Raw genomic sequence first — 18,825 nt, forward strand, 5'->3', positions numbered from 1 at the left:
AATGGTGCAGTGAGTAACACAATGGTGCAGCGAGTAACATCCTGGTGCAGTGAGTAACATCATGGTGCAGTGAGTAACATCATGGTTCAGCGAGTAACACCATGTTGCAGTGAGTAACACCATGTTGCAGTGAGTAACATCCTGGTGCAGTGAGTAACACCATGGTGCAGTGAGTGACACCATGGTGCAGCGAGTTACACTATGGTGCAGTGACAAAAATATGTTTCTTTGAGTCTTTGCGATTCTTTGGGCCGTACTGTTGTTTAACATTATCTTGTGCAGTAACACAATGGTGCAGTGAGTAACATCATGGTGCAGTGAGTAACACCATGGTGCAGTGAGTAACACCATGTTGCAGTGAGTAACACCATGTTGCAGTGAGTAACATCCTGGTGCAGTGAGTAACGCCATGGTGCAGTGAGTAACATCATGGTGCAGTAACACAATGGTGCAGCGAGGAACATCATGGTGCAGTGACACAATGGTGCAGCGAGTAACATCCTGGTGCAGTAACACAATGGTGCAGCGAGTAACATCCTGGTGCAGTGAGTAACACCATGTTGCAGTGAGTAACATCCTGGTGCAGTGAGTAACACCATGGTGCAGTGAGTAACATCATGGTGCAGTAACACAATGGTGCAGTGAGTAACATCATGGTGCAGCGAGTTACACTATGGTGCAGTGAGTAACACCATGTTGCAGTGAGTAACACCATGGTGCAGCAAGGACCACCATGGTGCAGCGAGTTACACTATGGTGCAGTGAGTAACATCATGGTGCAGTAACACAATGGTGCAGTGAGTAACATCATGTTGCAGTGAGTAACATCATGGTGCAGCAAGGACCACCATGGTGCAGTGAGTAACATCATGGTGCAGCAAGGACCACCATGGTGCAGCGAGTGACACCATGGTGCAGCGAGTGACACCATGGTGCAGCAAGTTACACTATGGTGCAGTGACAAAAATATGTTTCTTTGAGTCTTTGCGATTCTTTGGGCCGTACTGTTGTTGTACATCCAAAAAAATACTTTAATTATCTTGTGTTCATTAAGTTTTGCTATTAGGTTTCATCAGTCAGAACAGACACCTGATCATCAGCTTTTAATGAAAGTCTTTGTAAACAGTTTTTGCATACATTTTGTAACCATTGGAATATGAGTATATTCAGATTGAGACAGTAACTGCATTCTGAACTTATAATACACACATGGCCAGGATTTGGGTTGCGTTCAGGAGTGTGCAACGTACCGAACATTGCAGATAGAAATTCCACGAATACTATATCTGAACGGCCTAACTTTGTAACATTCCTGAACAGACCCTTGGTCCCCTGGTCTCAGCACATGCAACATAAGTAATTGAAAAGGACTATTTCAGCAGAAACACAATATATACTGAACCAAAATATAAACGCAACATGTAAAGTGTTGGTCCCATGTTTTCTGAGCTGAAATAAAAGATGCCAGAAATGCTCCATATGCACAAAAAGTGTATTTCTCTCACATTTTGTGCACAAATTTGTTTACATCTCTGTTAGTGAGCATTTCTCCTTTGCCAAGGTAATCCATCCACCTGACAGGTGTGGCAAATCAAGAAGCTGATTAAACAGCATGCAGGGGACAATAAAAGGCCACTCTATAATGTGCAGTTTTGTCACACAACAATGCTACAGATGTCTCAAGTTTTAAGGGAGCGTGCAATTGACATGCTGACTGCAGGAATGTCCACCAGAGCTGTTGCCAGAGAATTTTATGTTAATTTCTCTACCATAAGCAACCTTCCAACGTTGTTTTAGAGAATTTGGCAGTACGTCCGACCAGCCACAAAACCACAGACCATGTGTAACCATGCCAGCCCCGAACCTCCACATCCAGGTTCTTCACCTGCGGGATCGTCTGACACCAGCCACCCTGACAGATGATGAAATTGTGGGTTTGCCCACCTAAAGAATTTCTGCACAAACTGGCAGAAACCGTCTCAGGGAAGATAATCTGTGTGCTCTTCGTCCTCAACAGGGTCTTGACCTGACTGCAGTTCGACTTCGTAACTGACTTCAGTGGGAAAATGCTCACCTTCGATGACCACTAGCACAATTCATGGAAGCTGAAAATATCCCAGTTCTTCCATGGTCTGCATAGTCACCATGTCACCTATTGAACACGTTTTTGGATGCTCTGGATCGATGTTTACGATAGCATGTTCCAGTTCCCACAAATATCCAGAACTTCGCACAGCCATTAAAGAGGCATGGGACAACATTCCACAATCAACAGCCTGATCAACTCTATGTGAATGAGATGTGTCAGGTTGCATGAGGCAAATAGTGGTCACACCAGATAAGGACTGGTTTGCTAATCCACGGTCCTACTTTTTTTGAAAGGTATCTGTGACCAACAGATGCATATCTGAATTCCCATTCATGTGAAATCCATAGATTAAGTCCTAACTTATTTATTTTTATTGACTGATTTCCTTATATGAACTGTAACTCAGTAAAATCTTTGAAATTGTTGCATGTTGCGTTTATATTTTTGTTGAGTGTAATTAGCAGCACAACAAACCACAGCTTTCAGCCGCTCCAGGGTGGCCAGCACAGCCCAGTAATGGCCCAATAACCCACCAGGGCCCAACAGTAGTAAAGTGTGAATTAGCAATAGTCAGCATGTTGGGCTCCCGAGTGGCGCAGCAGTCTAAGGCACGGCATCTCAGTGCGAGAGGCGACACCACAGTCCCTGGTTTGAATCAAGGCTGTATTACATCCGGCCGTGATTGGGAGTCTCATAGGGCGGCACGCAATTGGCACAGCGTTGTCCGGGGTAGGCTGTCATTCTAATTAAGAATTTGTTCTTAACTGACTTGCCTAGTTAAATAAAAAAATGTAAAGCTAGTGGCAGTCAGACAGAAGGAGTTCCCTGGTTTGATGAGAAACAACGTGCCACTATAAGTCTGAGAGAGGAATCAAGGTCAGAGGTCGTCTTGGAGGCCGTCAATGTTGTGCTGAATGTTGAAGGAGTTGGTTTGATAATGTTGTTGCACAAGACAAAAGGAATTTAATCACCATACATTTCAGTTTTCGTCTGTTAATAAGAAAGTTGCCATTTAGATATTATACTTCAAGGAGTTACCGCTCTTTTCTCTAGACTAGAGCCTTAGTAAAGTTGAGTCCATTGGGCTACTCTCCACTGTAAAACTATGAAACATGTAACACATTTATAATCTTAACATCAGTGTTTAAAACTTAAACATTAGGCATTTTGATTTGCCAAGTGTTCTCATGTTAAACACGGGCATTTAAAATGCAAGATTAAACATGATAGTCAGCTTTTTCCAGTCAGTTTCCAACCAGGAGAACACCTACAGGGCTTTCAGATAGTATACAGTACATACCCCTTGACTTATTCCACAATTTGTTGTGTTAAAGCCTGAATTCAATTTTATTTTTACTCTGACCCATCTACACACAATACCCCATAATGACAAGTGAAAATATTTGTCAAAACTTTGGCAAATTTATTGAAAATGAAATACATAAATATCTCATTTATAAAAGTATTCACACCCCAGTCAATACTTTGTAGAAGCACCTTTGGCAGCGATTACAGCTGTGGGTCTGACATTACTCATCCATCTATTTATATATTCTTAATTCCATTCCTTTACTTAGATTTGTATTTATTGTGTATATGTTGTGGAATTGTTAGATATTACTTGTTAGATATTACTGCACTGTCAGAGCTAGAAACACAAGCATTTCGCTACACCCGCAATAAAATCTGCTAAACATGTGTATGTGACCAATAAAATTTGATTTGAGATTTGATTTGATCTCTCACATTCACTCGAAAGGCTTGATGGGAAATTGCCAAATACAGCTTTACACCCTACAGTGTTAAAAACAACATCTCCAGTGTTTAGTGTTTAAAACTTAAACACTTTGTGCTGAATAAACGTGTTCATGTGTTTAAAAAGTGTTGCAACAAATAAACATGCTCTGGTGTTTACAGTCTAAACACTGTGACATGTTTTCATCAAAACTCGAAATGCCTTAACGTGTTTAAAGTGTTACAGAAAAGTGCTTAGTTATGTGTTCAGATGCTAAACACTTGGTTTTACAGTGTACAAATGGAGGATCTTAATATGAGTCAGATTGCTACAGCAAGAAAATAATCCTGCAGCAACAATCCTGCAGCAACAGGAAATGGGAATTATACGATGTGGATTATAATGAATATACATTTTTGTAGGGGTTGATAAGGGAAAATCATGTCTGAAATTGTGGAAAAAAAGTGGAAGTGGAAATTACAAACTTCAGAAGTTTAAAATCTTTCCCATTGCAGGAAAGTTCTCCAGCAGCAGTGTGGTCAAATTAAGATCCTATGTCTGTACATAAAAATGCAGAGAAAACATAACAAAATAAATGGAATGTATTACTTAAAAGACTTTGCCAATCCAGATATCACGAGGTTTGCTGAGTGAAATAAGATATATCAACCACACTTTATGTTCCTTGATTCTGTATTCTGTTAACTGACAAGTAGACAAACCTTCAAATTAGAAATATTTCACTAACTTATTTAGGGTTCTAATTTGGGTTCTAATTAATATTTGAAGGGTTGTTTTGTTCAGAGAACACATTCACATTAATTAGGCACAACAAAAAACAAAAATGTCACCGCTAAATATGTACCTTCATGTTCTTTGTTGAATTAAAATGTTCAGAAACAAAAATCACTCTTAAGCTGTTTGAGGCATTCCGTGTTATTTAGTTCACAAAGCTATAACTCATTTTTTCAATCAAAACTCCCTACCCATTACCACTGTTTAAAGCCGTTGCAATATTGAAGCAAGCACTTGATCTAGTTGAAAACACTTTGAACTATCAAGCAAGTCATGTCTTGATGTATAGGACTGCATTTTAAGCTCTGAAAAATTATCTTGTAAATGCATTGAGGACGCATATAGTATGTCAACTGTTTTTTCATCTCAATCTTTTCCATCCATTGACAGGATGGGAATTCATATAAAAAATGTAAGCTATGACCTGTTGATTTTGGAAGGATACGATGATAGTGGCATTACGGGTAGAGATGTGAGGTCAATGGTATTAGGAGGAAGATGCACTGTTTTCAAACACCCTCAAAACCTCCCTTAAAGTGGCTGAGTGCTTGTATGCCTGCTCTCAAGCAGCCAGATGGCCCACATGCCCTGGTTTAGCATTAGCATGGCTCTGTTTGTCTGGCAGGTAGAACGCAAGTACCACCGTTAGCATGCTCACTAGAGACTTGGACAACATTGCTGTGGAGGCCCCTCAATGCCTTCTTTTAACCGTCCCTTTCACTGAGGACAATTGTTAATCTCCCATGGCCTCTTTTCAGGCTCAGTTTCAGCCTGGCAGACCCTATTCTGCTTTTTATGCTACTTTGTGTCTGGTTCGCCCCCTTCCTATGGGTGCACATGACCAGCAAATTAAGGTTTGCATTGGGGCTCCCCAAGAAGGGAGTAGGAGAGAACAGATTAATATGTAAACTTGGCAGATAAGCTGAACAGAGGAGAGCTGCATTGTGATAGAGAGGGGTTACATGTAAGGAGAATAGGGACTGGCCTTGCTTTTACCCACTAACAGGGGCTGGTGAAAAGCCCACTGGTCATTGTCTGAGCAATCTGAGAGGGGTTGTTTAATTAATTACACATTCGTACATATCGGCAAAGTGTGAGGTAAGGATTTGAAAATGCAGATGTGTGTGGAGAATAGGGAGGGGTTCTCGTCCCCACCCATAATAATGAACAGCATGGTGGCCCTGCTTGTTCCTCGTCAGCAATAAAATGACCAGGTCCTACAGAATTCTCCTTGTACCGTCTTGATGAACACCTAGCACCATGTGTTGCCTATACTCCTGCCACAGAGCGTAAGGTTCAATAGGTCTGAAGACAGCCCAGATAAGTTTACTAGTTTACTAATAACACATTGGGTAAACATAGTCTTTTTCAGCTAAGAGATCCCCATCAGGAATGGTCTAAAGTTTACAGCTGGACAAGAACTTCTTCCTCCCTGTCATCATTAATATCTGTCTCAGACCACTAGAACACCCATTGTCGACAGTCTGGGAGGGGACACACTTTACAACAGTTGTTCACTGAGGAATGTTTTCTTTAATAACTTTTTGTCATTCTTGTGCAAAATAATGTCACAATTCAGATTTGACCAAATAGGAAATGTCAGTGTTGTCAAATAGAGAGTACACGGTGACCCTTTGAATAATAAACCCCTTTAGGACATGGTTTCCCTCTGAGGAAGTTCACTAAACTTTAAGAGCAGTTTATGCAAACATTCACCATTCTTTTCCAGAATGGGTAAGTATTTTGTGGCCATGAAGATTATGTCAAAAACAAATGAACAAGTTACCCCTGTCACGCCCTGGCCTTAGTATTCTGTGTTTCCTGTCTTTGTGTTTACTGCACCAGATAGCTCTGTTTCGGGTTTTCACATTTCTTGTTTTGTAGTTGTGTTCATGTTTGAGTTTTCCTATTAAAACCATGGACACTTACCACGCCGCATATTGGTCCTCCGATCCTTCTCGCCTCTCTTCTTCAGACGAAGAGGAGGAAAACCGTGACAGAATCACCCACCAACCAAGGACCAAGCAGCGTGGTAACGGGCAGCAGCAGCAGCGGCCGAAGAATCAAGACTCTTGGACATGTTTGGAAATCCTCGACGGGAAAGGACCCTGGGCAAAACCAGGAAAATATCGCCGCCCCAAAGAAGAGCTGGAGGCAGCAAAGACGGAGAGGCGCTGGTATGAGGAGGCAGCACGGCGGCGCGGATGGAAGCCCGAGAGTCAGCCCCAAAAATGTATTGGTGGGGGGCACAGGGAGAGTGGGGGGTCACTCCTGAACTAACGGGATGTTAGCCTTGGGGTTCACTCCTGAACTAATGGGATGTTAGCCCTGGGGGTCACTCCTGAACAAACGGGATGTTGGTGGCTCCTCACCCTTTGCCCTCATGTCTTTTTCTTTCTTTTTATTGCACTGTTAGAGGAATTAAATTCCTTTATGTTTTAATTAACCAATTCAATTAAACACTCTGCCCACTCCTAAGAATTTGTAAGACACTTATTTTCATAAAATGGACAGAGACCAGTCTCAATATCAATCTGTAGCATTTATTCTCGAGAGTACTGAACATGATACAATTTACAACTGGTCATAAACTGAAAATTACGTCATTAGGTTTCAAACTTTCCTGTCCCTCCTCCACTCCAGTACAATGGCAGTATAGTTCTCAAGCCTTCCTACATCGATCCCCACCAGTATAGATAATTTATGACCAGGCCAAGGCCTCTCTGTGTAGATAAGCATTTTAGCCAGTCTGACGATAAGTTTATTCATTTCTACCAAGGAACAGACAGTCTTTGTTCTAATTCTTGATTATAATTAATTAATTAATATAATTACACACATTATATTCAGATTAAAAGAAAATTCATACATCTATACAGTAACATAATAGTATTCTGATTAGTCAGTCCTGATTGAAATGTATACATAATTAGTCATTACTGATAAAAAATCCCTTAACATGCACCCAATCACAAGACTCACAGGCGGGATGTCTCGACCAACCACAACACTCACAGGCAAGATGTATCGAACAACCACAAGACTCACAGGTGGGATGTCTAGACCAATCACAAGACTCACAGTAGCAAGAGAAAGGGCTGTGGCAGAACAAGAAAATAAATGCAAAGCCTTCCTGTAAACACTGAAAGTCAAATCTCATGGTACAGCACATAAAAGGGAAATTGTCTTAAAACTGTCTCAATAACGAAGAATTCATGAGTGCTAGTTTCCCTTCTATGGATAGTTATAGTGTGAACGTGTCGTCTAGTCAGGATGATACCCCTAAAGCTGATAGAGATTTTGGGGAAAGTTATGGGATGTGTCTTAAAAAGAGCATGTGACCTTTGCCTCCTGCCTGTCAATCATTCATATTAAGAGGATGGGTGGGTACCCTCCTCACTAACCTGATGAGTATTAGCTGGCCTCATGTAGTCAGTAGAACTATTAAAGCCTCACATGAAACAGAGCACAGCTCTCATTCTCCCCGCTGGGAGCCTGGACCAGGCCCATCACTGAGACAACACACCTCGTTAGCACGCTCTTGGCCGCTACTCCTCTAGGTACCAGTGTGGCCTCCAGCTCACTTCACAGGGCCCAGTTCAAATGTCAACTACTATTGAGGTAATTAAGACACGAGTAACAATAATCATTTGGTGGGTGCCTATATTTGTCCTATTTCACACATGTACAAGTATGTAGTAATTGGAAATATGTTTTTGCATATCCCACTCTACCAGAGACACCCTCAGAAAGTGGGGTCACAGCCATTATCAACAGCAACACTGGAGCAATTAGGGCTAAGTGCCTTGCTCAAGGGCACACTGATAGATTTTCCACCTTGTCAAAATAGGGATTCAAACTAGCAACCTTTGTGTTACTGACCCAAAGCTCTAACTGCTAGACTGCCTGCCGCACAGACAGGAGGTGGTCCCAACTTGAGCCAGCATGTCTGTAGCAGAGAGATAGATTAGATGCTTTAGACCAATCACAGGGACTCCTCACACCAATCACTAAGTTGTAGTTGGATTAAAAAAAATATATACATATATTACATTTACATATATTATCTATAGAAAATAAGCTATTATCTTGTGCTAGATAGAATACAACAATTGGGAAGAGATTACATTTGTAAATACATGCCGCACTATCCCAAATGTTCTATGGGCTATTTCCAACATAATTCGTTTCTCTATTTTATTTGCCATTAAATTGCATTATTTTAGTACAGTACTTCCTTATAATTTCCATACCATTTCAGTACACTCTTTAGATTCTCAAATTCATCTGCCACAGAGTGAGACATTCCTGGCAGGAGTAAATAGTTTGAATAGGCTTCTGGATACCCAGACTCCTTTTCAGATGGTCCACATAAAATATAGTACATCAATAAGACAGAGGCAAATTCAGCCACATTCATTCATGGTTGTGGTTGTTTGAATCTTAGCCCATAAATGAATAGCTAATAGGCCTGTGATAGGAGCTGCAGCAATTTTGGGTATTAGTTTCATCATTTGTCGCCGGTACTTGTCAAAGCAGAATTGTCCTCTCCGTGTAAGGAGAATTTTTCAAAGAAACATATCATTTGCATATATAAATGATCACTCTGAGAGTATCTTTAAAGTGAGTGAGTGTGTGTGTGCTTGAGCAGGTGTGTGTGTGTGTGTGTGTCGGGGGGGGGGGGGGGGGTGTCCATGTCCCAAAATTATGGCGCATACGGGTTAGAAGAGAAAATGAGGAATAGCCCAGATCTTTCTTTTCAGTGACGGTGTGGGCAATGAGAGAAGGAGAATGATTTGGGGATATTATGAGCTATTGTAGCCTGCCCAGGCAATGGAAAGGAGTATGGGACATGTCTGCCTGAGCCTGTGTTTTTGTGCTCCTCCTGGGCCTCTCTGTTTTGTCAGCACATCAGCTTATGGACAAAGTTAATTGTGTTGGTTGTGAGGACACCTGTCACACTAGCCTCATCTCCATACTAATGTGGACAGAATGCTTTGCCGATGGCTGGGAATCTTGTGCATCTATTCAACATCTGACTCCTAAAGATATATACAGTGCCTTCAGACTTTTCCACATTTTGTTGTGTAACAGCCTGAATTTAAAATGGATTAATTTGAGATTGTGTGTCACTGGCCTACACACAATACCCCATAATGTCAAAGTGGAATTACGTTTAATTTCACAAACTAATAAAATATGAAAAGCTGAAATGTCTTGAGTCAACAAGTATTCAACTTTGTTAGGGCAAGCCTAAATGAGTTCAGGAGTAAAAATGTGCTTAACAAGTCACATAACAAGTTGTATGGATTCACTGTGGGCAATAATAGTATTTAACATGATTTTTAACTTACTACCTCATATCTGTACCCCACACATACAATTATATGTAAGATCCCTCAGTCGAGCAGTGAATTTCAAACACAGATTCAACCACAAAGACCAGGGAGGTGATCCAAAGCCTCGTAAAGAAGGGCACCTATTAGTAGATGGATTCAAATAAAAAAAACAGACATTGAATATCCCTTTGAGCATGTTGAAGTTATTAATTACACTTTGGACGGTGTATCAATACAACCAGTCACTACAAAGATACAGTAAAAATAATGTCTTATTTACACACACTACCATTCAAAATGTTGAGGTCACATAGAAATGTCCTTGTTTTTGAAAGAAAAGCACAATTTGTGTCCATTAAAGTAACATCAAATTGAGCAGAAATACAGTGTAGACATTGTTAACGTTGTAAATGACTATTGTAGCTGGAAACAGCATTTTTTTTTTGTGGAAGATCTGATACAACGCTGTGTACTAACACAGCATGCCATTGGAACACAGAAGTGAAGGTTGCTAATAATGGGCCTCCGTACGCATATGTAGCTATTCCATAACAAATCTGCCGTTTCCAGCTACAATGGTCATTTACACCATTAACAATATCTACACTGTGTTTCTGATATTTTAATGGACCCAAAATGTTATTTCTTTCAAAAACAAGGACATTTCTAAGTGAGTAGAGTCCACCTGTGGTAAATTCAATTGATTGGACATGATTTGGAAAGGAACACACCTGTCTATTTAAGGTCCCACAGTTGAGAGTGCATGTCAGAGCAAAAACCAAGAAATTGTCCGTAGAGCTCCGAGACAGGATTTTGTAGAGGCACATATCTGGGGAAGGGTACCAAAACATTTCTGCAGTGTTGAAGATCCCCAAGTACACAGTGGCATCCATCCTTCTTAAATGTAAGAAGTTTGGAACCACCAAGTCTCTTCCTAGAGCTGGCCGCCTGAACAAACATGATAAACAAGATTCTCTGGTCTGATGAAACCAAGATTGGAAACCTGGCACCAACCCTACGGTGAAGCAAAGATAATCGGAGCAAAGGACAGAGAGATCCTTGATGAAAACCTGTCCCTGAGTGGCCCAGCCAGAGCCCGGACTTGAAACCAATCGAATATCTCTGGAGAGACCTGAAAATAGCTGTGCAGCAAAGCTCCCCATCCAACCTGACAAAGCTTGAGAGGATTTTAGAGAATGGGAAAAACTCCCCTAATACAGGTGAGCCAAGCTTGTAACGTCATACCCAAGAAGACTGGCTGTGATCGCTGCCAAAGGTACTTCAACAAACTACTGAGTAAAGGGTCTGAATACTTTTGTAAATGTGATATTTCACTTTTTATTTTGAATACATTTGCTAAAATAAAATAAAAAACATTTTTGCTTTGTCAATGGGGAATTATGTGTATATTACTATGTGTATATAATTATGTGTATACTGATGAGGGGGAAAAAACAATTTAATAAACGTTGGAATAAGGCTGTAATGTAATGAAATGTGGAAAAAGTCAAGGGGTCTGAATACTTTCCCGACGGCACTGTATATGCCATACAGGCTACACACTTTTTCTTCTGTGGGCATTGCATATACTCAATTGTTAATCCCCATGTTGCGTATCAAAGTACTGTAGTGGAGGTAGGAGGTATATACAATATCACTTTTTTTTATTTTTGTATTTTTATTGAATATCAGAAGCATACAATATATGTGCAGTGAAGCCGCTCAAAAACCACACCACACCAGTCATCCAACAGACTCCCATTCAGAGCGACGCACAGAAGCATCCAGGGTCAATGCCTTGCTCAAGGGCACGTTGACAGATCCACCAGGCCAAAAAATGTAAACCCAAACCCTCCAAGATCCCCCCCCCCCCCCCCCCCACAGTTCCCCAATAGCTGTCCCTCAACCATTCGAGACCCCTCCCACAGTCCACCCCCCAGAATAAAAAATGTAACCAAAAAATACACATAATTCCATTCCCCACCCACAATGCACCAACAACCAAGAAAATGAACTAAAGAGAAAAAAGAAAAAGACAGAAGAAAACAGCAAACAATGCAAAAAAATATATACAGTTGAAGTTGGAAGTTTACATACACTTATGTTGGAGCCATTAAGACTTGTTTATCAACCACTCCACAAATTTCTTGTTGACAAACTATAATTTTGGCAAGTCGGTTAGGACATCAACCTTGTGGGTGACACAAGTAATTTTTCAAACAATTGTTTACAGACAGATTATTTCACCTATAATTCACTGCATCACAATTCCAGTTGGTCAGAAGTTTACATACACTAAATTGACTGTGCCTTTAAATAGCTTGGAAAAATCCAGAAAATTATGTCATGGCTTTAGAAGCTTCTGATAGGCTAATTGACATCATTTGAATCAATTGGAGGGTGCACCTATGGATGTATTTCATAGCCTACCTTCATACCAAATCATGGGAAAATCAAAAGAAATCAGCCAAGACCTCAGAAAACAAATTGTAGACCTCCACCAAGTCTGGTTCATCCTTCGGAACAATTTCCAAACGCCTGAAGGTACCATGTTAATCTGTATAAACAATAGTACGCAAGTATAAACACCATGTGACCACGCAGCCGTCATACTGCTCAGGAAGGAGACGCATTCTGTCTCCTAGAGATGAACACACTTTGGTGCGAAAAGTGCAACTCAATCCCAGAACAACAGCAAAGGACCTTCTGAAGATGCTGGAGGAATCAGGTACAAAGTATCTATATCCACAGTAAAACGAGCCCTATATCGACATAACCTGAAAGGCCGCTCAGCAAGGAAGAAGCCACTGCTCCAAAACCGCCATAATAAAGACAGACTACGGTTTGCATATGGGGACAAAGATCATACTTTTTGGAGAAATGTCCTCTGGTCTGATGAAACAAAAATAGACCTGTTTGGCCATAATGACCATTGTTATGTTGCGAGGAAAAAGTGGGAGGCTTGCAAGCTGAAGAACACTATCCAAACCATGAAGCATGGGGGTGGCAGCATCATGTTGTGGGGGTGCTTTGCTGCAGGAGGGACTGGTGTACTTCACAAAATAGATGGCATCATGAGGCAGGAACATTATATGGATATATTGAAGCAACATCTCAAAACATCAGTCAGGAAGTTGAAGCTTGGTTGCAAATGGGTCTTCCAAATGGACAATTACCCCAAGCATACTTCCAAAGTTGTAACAAAATGCCTTAAGAACAACAAAGTCAAGGTATTGGAATCAGCCATCACAAAGCCCTGACCTCAATCCTATAGAAAATGTGTGGGCAGAACTGAAAAACCGTGTGCGAGCAAGGAGGCCTACAAACCTGATTCAGTTACAACAGCTCTGTCAGGAGGAATGGGCCAAAATTCACCCATCTTATTGTGGGAAGCTTGTGGAAGGCTACCAGAAACATTTGACCCAAGTTAAACAATTTGAGAGGCAATGCTACCAAATACTAATTGAGTGTATGTAAACTTCTGTCCCACTGGGAATGTGATGAAAGAAATAAAAGCTGAAATAAATAATTCTCTCTACAATTATTCTGACATTTCACATCCTTAAAATAAATTGGTAACCTAAGACAGGTTTTGAATGAGAGTATATGCACGTGTACAAACACCTGCACGGCACCAGCCTCAGGCATACCAGCATTAGTTGTGAAAACACTGCCCCTCCGTGTCATTCAAATGTAATTTTTATTATGTTTTATTTAGACTTCATTTTTTTTCTTTAATCTTTGACCATCATTCTATCTCCCCCACCGCAACTCCACTCCCATTTGTCTCCAATTCCACATCCCAACCCTCAGCTCCCCTCAGCCTATCCCATCTATCTCTGGTGCCCACCCTCTTCGGATTTCAACTCAACAGATATCTTTCAACTATTCTGTGATGTTTAACGTACAATTTCAATCTATCTCATCGAATAGAATCCACAGATTGCGAGTTGAAGATAAATACTTTTACTAAGAGTATTAGTATATTAGTAATTGACTGACCCGGTCTCTACAGATCTCCTAACAGTACTATTTCTAGGGTCAATTTTAGATCAATGCTATGCATTTTCAGCCATTCCTGAACCTGACACCACACAAATCACTGGACATTCTCCAAACACACGACAGGGCCAACATCCCCGTTATTTGCAAGAGGAAGAGACGCCGGTACAGAAGACACAGAGCGGGATGCCTCGTGAGGACCCGCAGAAGGTGTGTGGGAAAGCTGTCGTTGAAGTCAATATTACTCGCCAACGTGCAATCACTGGACAATAAATTATACAAGGTACGACTTTGGCCGGAGACTTTAACGCAGGGAAAATTAAACCAGTTCTACCAAATATCTATCAACATTTTAAATGTGCAACCAGAGGGAAAAACATTCTAGATAATCTGTACTCCACACACAGAGACGCGTACAAAGCTCTCCCTCGCCCTCCATTTAGTAAATCCGACCACAACTCTATCCTCCTGATTCCTGCTTACAAGCAAAAATGAAAGCAGGAAGCACCAGTGACTCGGCCTATAAAAAAGTGGTCAGATGAGCAGATGCTAAACTACAGAACTGTTTTGCTGTCACAGACTGGAACATGTTCCGGGATTCCTCCGATGGCATTGCGGAGTACACCACATCAGTCACTGGCTTCATCAAAAAGTGCATCGAGGACATCGTCCCCACAGTGACTGTACGTACATACTCCAACCAGAAGCCATGGATTACAGGCAACATTCGCACTGAGCTAAAGGGTAGAGCTACCGCTTTCAAGGTGCGGAACTCTATCCGGAAGCTTACAAGAAATCCTGCTATGCCCTGCGACCAACCATCAAACAGCCAAAGCGTCAATACAGGGCTAAGATTGAATCATACTACACCGGCTCCGACGCTCGACTTATGTGCCTGGGCTTGCAAACCATTACAGACTACAAAGGGAAGCACAGCCGCGAGCTGCCCAATGACACGAGCCTACCAGACAAGCTAAATCACTTCTATGCTCGCATCGAGGCAAACAACACTGAGGCATGCATGAGAGCATCAGCTGTTCCGGATGACTGTGTGATCACGCTCTCCTTAGCCAACGTGTGTAAGACCTTTAAACAGGTCAACAAGGCTGTGGGGCTAGACAAGTTACCCGGACGTGTGCTCCAGACATGTGCTGACCAACTGGCAGGTGTCTTCACTGACATTTTCAACATGTCCCTGATTGAGTCTGTAATACCAACATGTTTCAAACAGACCACCATAGTCCCTGTGCCCAAGAACACAAAGGCAACCTTCCCAAATGACTACAGACCCGTAGCACTCACGTCCACAGCCATGAAGTGCTTTGAAAGGCTGGTAATGGCTCACATCAACACCACTATCCCAGAAACCCTAGACCCACTCTAATTTGCATACCGCCTAAACAGATCCACAGATGATGCAATCTCTATTGCACTCCACACTGCCCTTTCCCATCGGGACAAAAGGAACACTTATGTGAGAATGCTATTAATTGATTACAGCTTAGCATTCAACACTATAGTACCCTCAAAGCTCATCACTAAGTTAAGGACCCTGGGACTAAACACCTCCCTCTGCAACTGGATCCTGGACTTCCTGACGGGCACCACCCAGGTGGTGAGGGTAGGTAGCAACACATCTGCCATGCTGATCCTCAACACTGGAGCCCCCCAGGGGTGCGTGCTCAGTCCCATCCTGTACTCCCTGTTCACCCACGACTGCATGGCCAGGCACAACTCAAACACCATCATTAAGTTTGCAGATGACACAACAGTGGTAGGCCTGATCACCGACAATGACGAGACAGCCTGTAGGGAGGAGGTCAGAGACATGGCCGGGTGGTGCCAGAATAACAACCTATCCCTCAACATAACCAAGACTAAGGAGATGATTGTGGACTACAGGAAAAGGAGGACCGAGCACGCCCCGATTCTCATCGACGGGGCTGTAGTGGAGCAGGTTGAGAGCTTCAAGTTCCTTGGTGTCCACATCACTAACAAACTAGAATGGTCCAAACACACCAAGACAGTCGTGAAGAGGGCACGACAAAGCCTATTCCCCCTCAGGAAACTAAAAAGATTTGGCATGGATCCTGAGATCCTCAAAAGGATTTATACAGCTGCACCATCGAGAGCATTTAACTGGTTGCATTACTGCCTGGTATGGCATCCCTGCCTGCATTACTGCCTGGTACGACAGTTACATTACTGCCTGGTACGGCATCACTGCCTGGTATGGCATCACTGCCTGTTACGGCCTTGTGCTCGGCCTCTGACCACAAGGCACTACATATTGTAGTGCGTACTGCCCAGTACATCACTAGGGCTAAGGTTCCTGCCACCCAGGACCTCTACACCAGGCGGTGTCAGAGGAAGGCCCTAACAATTGTCAAAGACCCCAGTCACCCCAGTCATAAACTGTTCTCTCTACTATCACATGGCAAGCGGTACCGGAGTGCCAAGTCTAGGACAAAAAGGCTTCTCAACAGTTTTTACGCCCAAGCTATAAGACTCCTGAACAGGTAAATGGCTACCGGGACTATCTGCATTGTGTGACCCCCCCCCCAACCCCACTGATCCAGGGACATCTATTCTTACCCTAATCCTCACCATAACCATGAATTACCAAATGATGGGGATGACCCTGGATAAGGGATCAGGGCACCACTCGTGGTCATGGAAACCCTAGTTAGCCTAATCATCCTCAGTCTAATCTCAGTATTAGGCTAACCAAGGAAGCACCTCACTCCCCAAATTCCTTTAATAGATGGCCTGACGTACGTCTCTCTGGACAGGGCACCTAGCTGTGTGGACCACACTGGGTTGCCAGAGGAAGGAGGGGGTAGTGGTTGAGTAGAGGCATATGGCCACAGCCCTGTCCCCTACTGACTGCTTGTCTCTGGGTAAGCCTCCGCTCTGCCTTAGCCCGTCCCTCTCCCAGATACACTCACTCCCGGACCGCGTCAACGCCTGGAAGATTGCAGCAGAGACATCCCTCTCCATCTGCACCTAAAGACATGCATGCCCCGACAATGAGGTGACTGAGTCACCGCCAGAACAGAAGCAGAGGGGCTGATGCGGAAGGAAGGATGCTGTGTGTGGGTTGGGAGGGTGGGACACATTAACAAGCTGTAATCTCAACTGCCTTATCCATAATGCATTGTCTGGGCCAACTTACATGGTGTTATATGGTGTTACATGGTATGTTACCTGGTGTTACCTGGTGTTACATGATGTTGGACCATTTGTGAAGAGAAGATAATCCATCATATTACTTTATTAGCTTTTCTCCCTCTCCCTCTCCTTCTCCCTCTCCTTCTCCCTTTCCTTCTCCCTTTCCCTCTCCTTCTCCCTCTCCTCCCTCTCCTCCCATTCCCTCTCCTCCTTCTCCCTCCCTCCCTCCCTCCCTCCCTCCCTCCCTCCCTCCCTCCCTCCCTCCCTCCCTCCCTCCCTCCCTCACTCTTCCCCTTCTCCCCCCACTCCTTCTCTTTTTCTCTTCTCCCTCTCCATTCCTCTCTCTCCTTCTCCCTCCCCCTCTCCTCCCTCTCTCTCCCTGTTCTTTTTTGTTTGTTTGCCTCTTTTATCATGGTTATTGTGCCAATCGTTACTGGCCCCTTAAAAACTACAAACAGCTTAATTGCTGGGCTGTAAAAAATGTGCATGTTTGTGACAGCCAAGAGTTTGGGATTAGTGTTAAAATGTGGCATCAAGCACATTTACACTATTTCCCCCTGAATATATTCCCAACTGAATAACAAGAACCTGGACCTGTTTCAGGTTAAGGATCTGTTAAGGTCGAACATGGCTTTGCCACCTTGTGATACGTGCCTGGACTACTGAACAGTCTCATTTTCAGACCAGTCTTCAAAACAACAACAGAAAACAACAAACACTAATCATGAATACTGTCATGATGAATACTGTATGATGAAATCCATAGCTGAAAAAGGCTGAATTTCTGTGTTGAGGACTGACCAAATAAATAGCTGAGGATCATTTGTTTATAACAGTAAGTATATTGACAAAGGAAACCCCTACTGGTTCAAAATGTAATTCAAGGAAATTGTTTTCTCTGTTCAGATAGCATTTTGAGAATGTTGAATTGGAGCATAATCTACATAATCTGCAGAAGAAAGACTGAAATTGAAGTTAAAGTTGTTAATTTGAGTAAATCAATTAACTGAATTAAAGAATTCGGATCTCATTAGCAATAACTAACAAAGCTGAAAAAGCCACATTTATAAAAAAATGATGTAATCATTTTTTTACGTAGTTAATGTGGCACTTTATAGAGGTACTGTTTATATTTTTAAGCAACATATCAAACACAAATGTTTTGAAAACATTAGAAGCATTTTTCAACTCCTGAAATAAAAATGTGTATTTTATTCTTATAGTGCAAATTAAGAAAATAAAGAGCACAGAATCTATTATCAGTGAACATGTGTTTGTATTTCTAATTTTCTATAAATTACACTTTTAAAGAGAACAAAAAATCGGATCATTTTTCATGACAAAGATGGTTTGCAACATTTCCAGTCTTGATGCACTTGTCAAAGAAATGTAAAAATATGAAAATGTTGTGTTTTTCCTATTGGTTGCTACAGTCACACACTACAGTGTACAGCCCCTGCCTCACCTCTACAGCATGTCTCTGCTAATGCTCCCAGTCAGAAATACTAATCCTGGTAATCACTGCAGATGAGAGGGATAGATGGGATGGTGAAGGAGCGCTGCTGCCATGTGTGTGATGGGAGGGCAGGGAGGGAGAGGAAGATCAACAGTGTCCTAAACCTATCAAAGTGCCAGTTTGTTTAATTGTTGGCACATCAACCGTGCAGACGAGAGCATCCACCTTCCTCCCTAAC

Source organism: Oncorhynchus mykiss, chromosome 23, assembly GCF_013265735.2.
Source record: "Oncorhynchus mykiss isolate Arlee chromosome 23, USDA_OmykA_1.1, whole genome shotgun sequence".
NCBI lineage: Eukaryota > Metazoa > Chordata > Actinopteri > Salmoniformes > Salmonidae > Oncorhynchus > Oncorhynchus mykiss.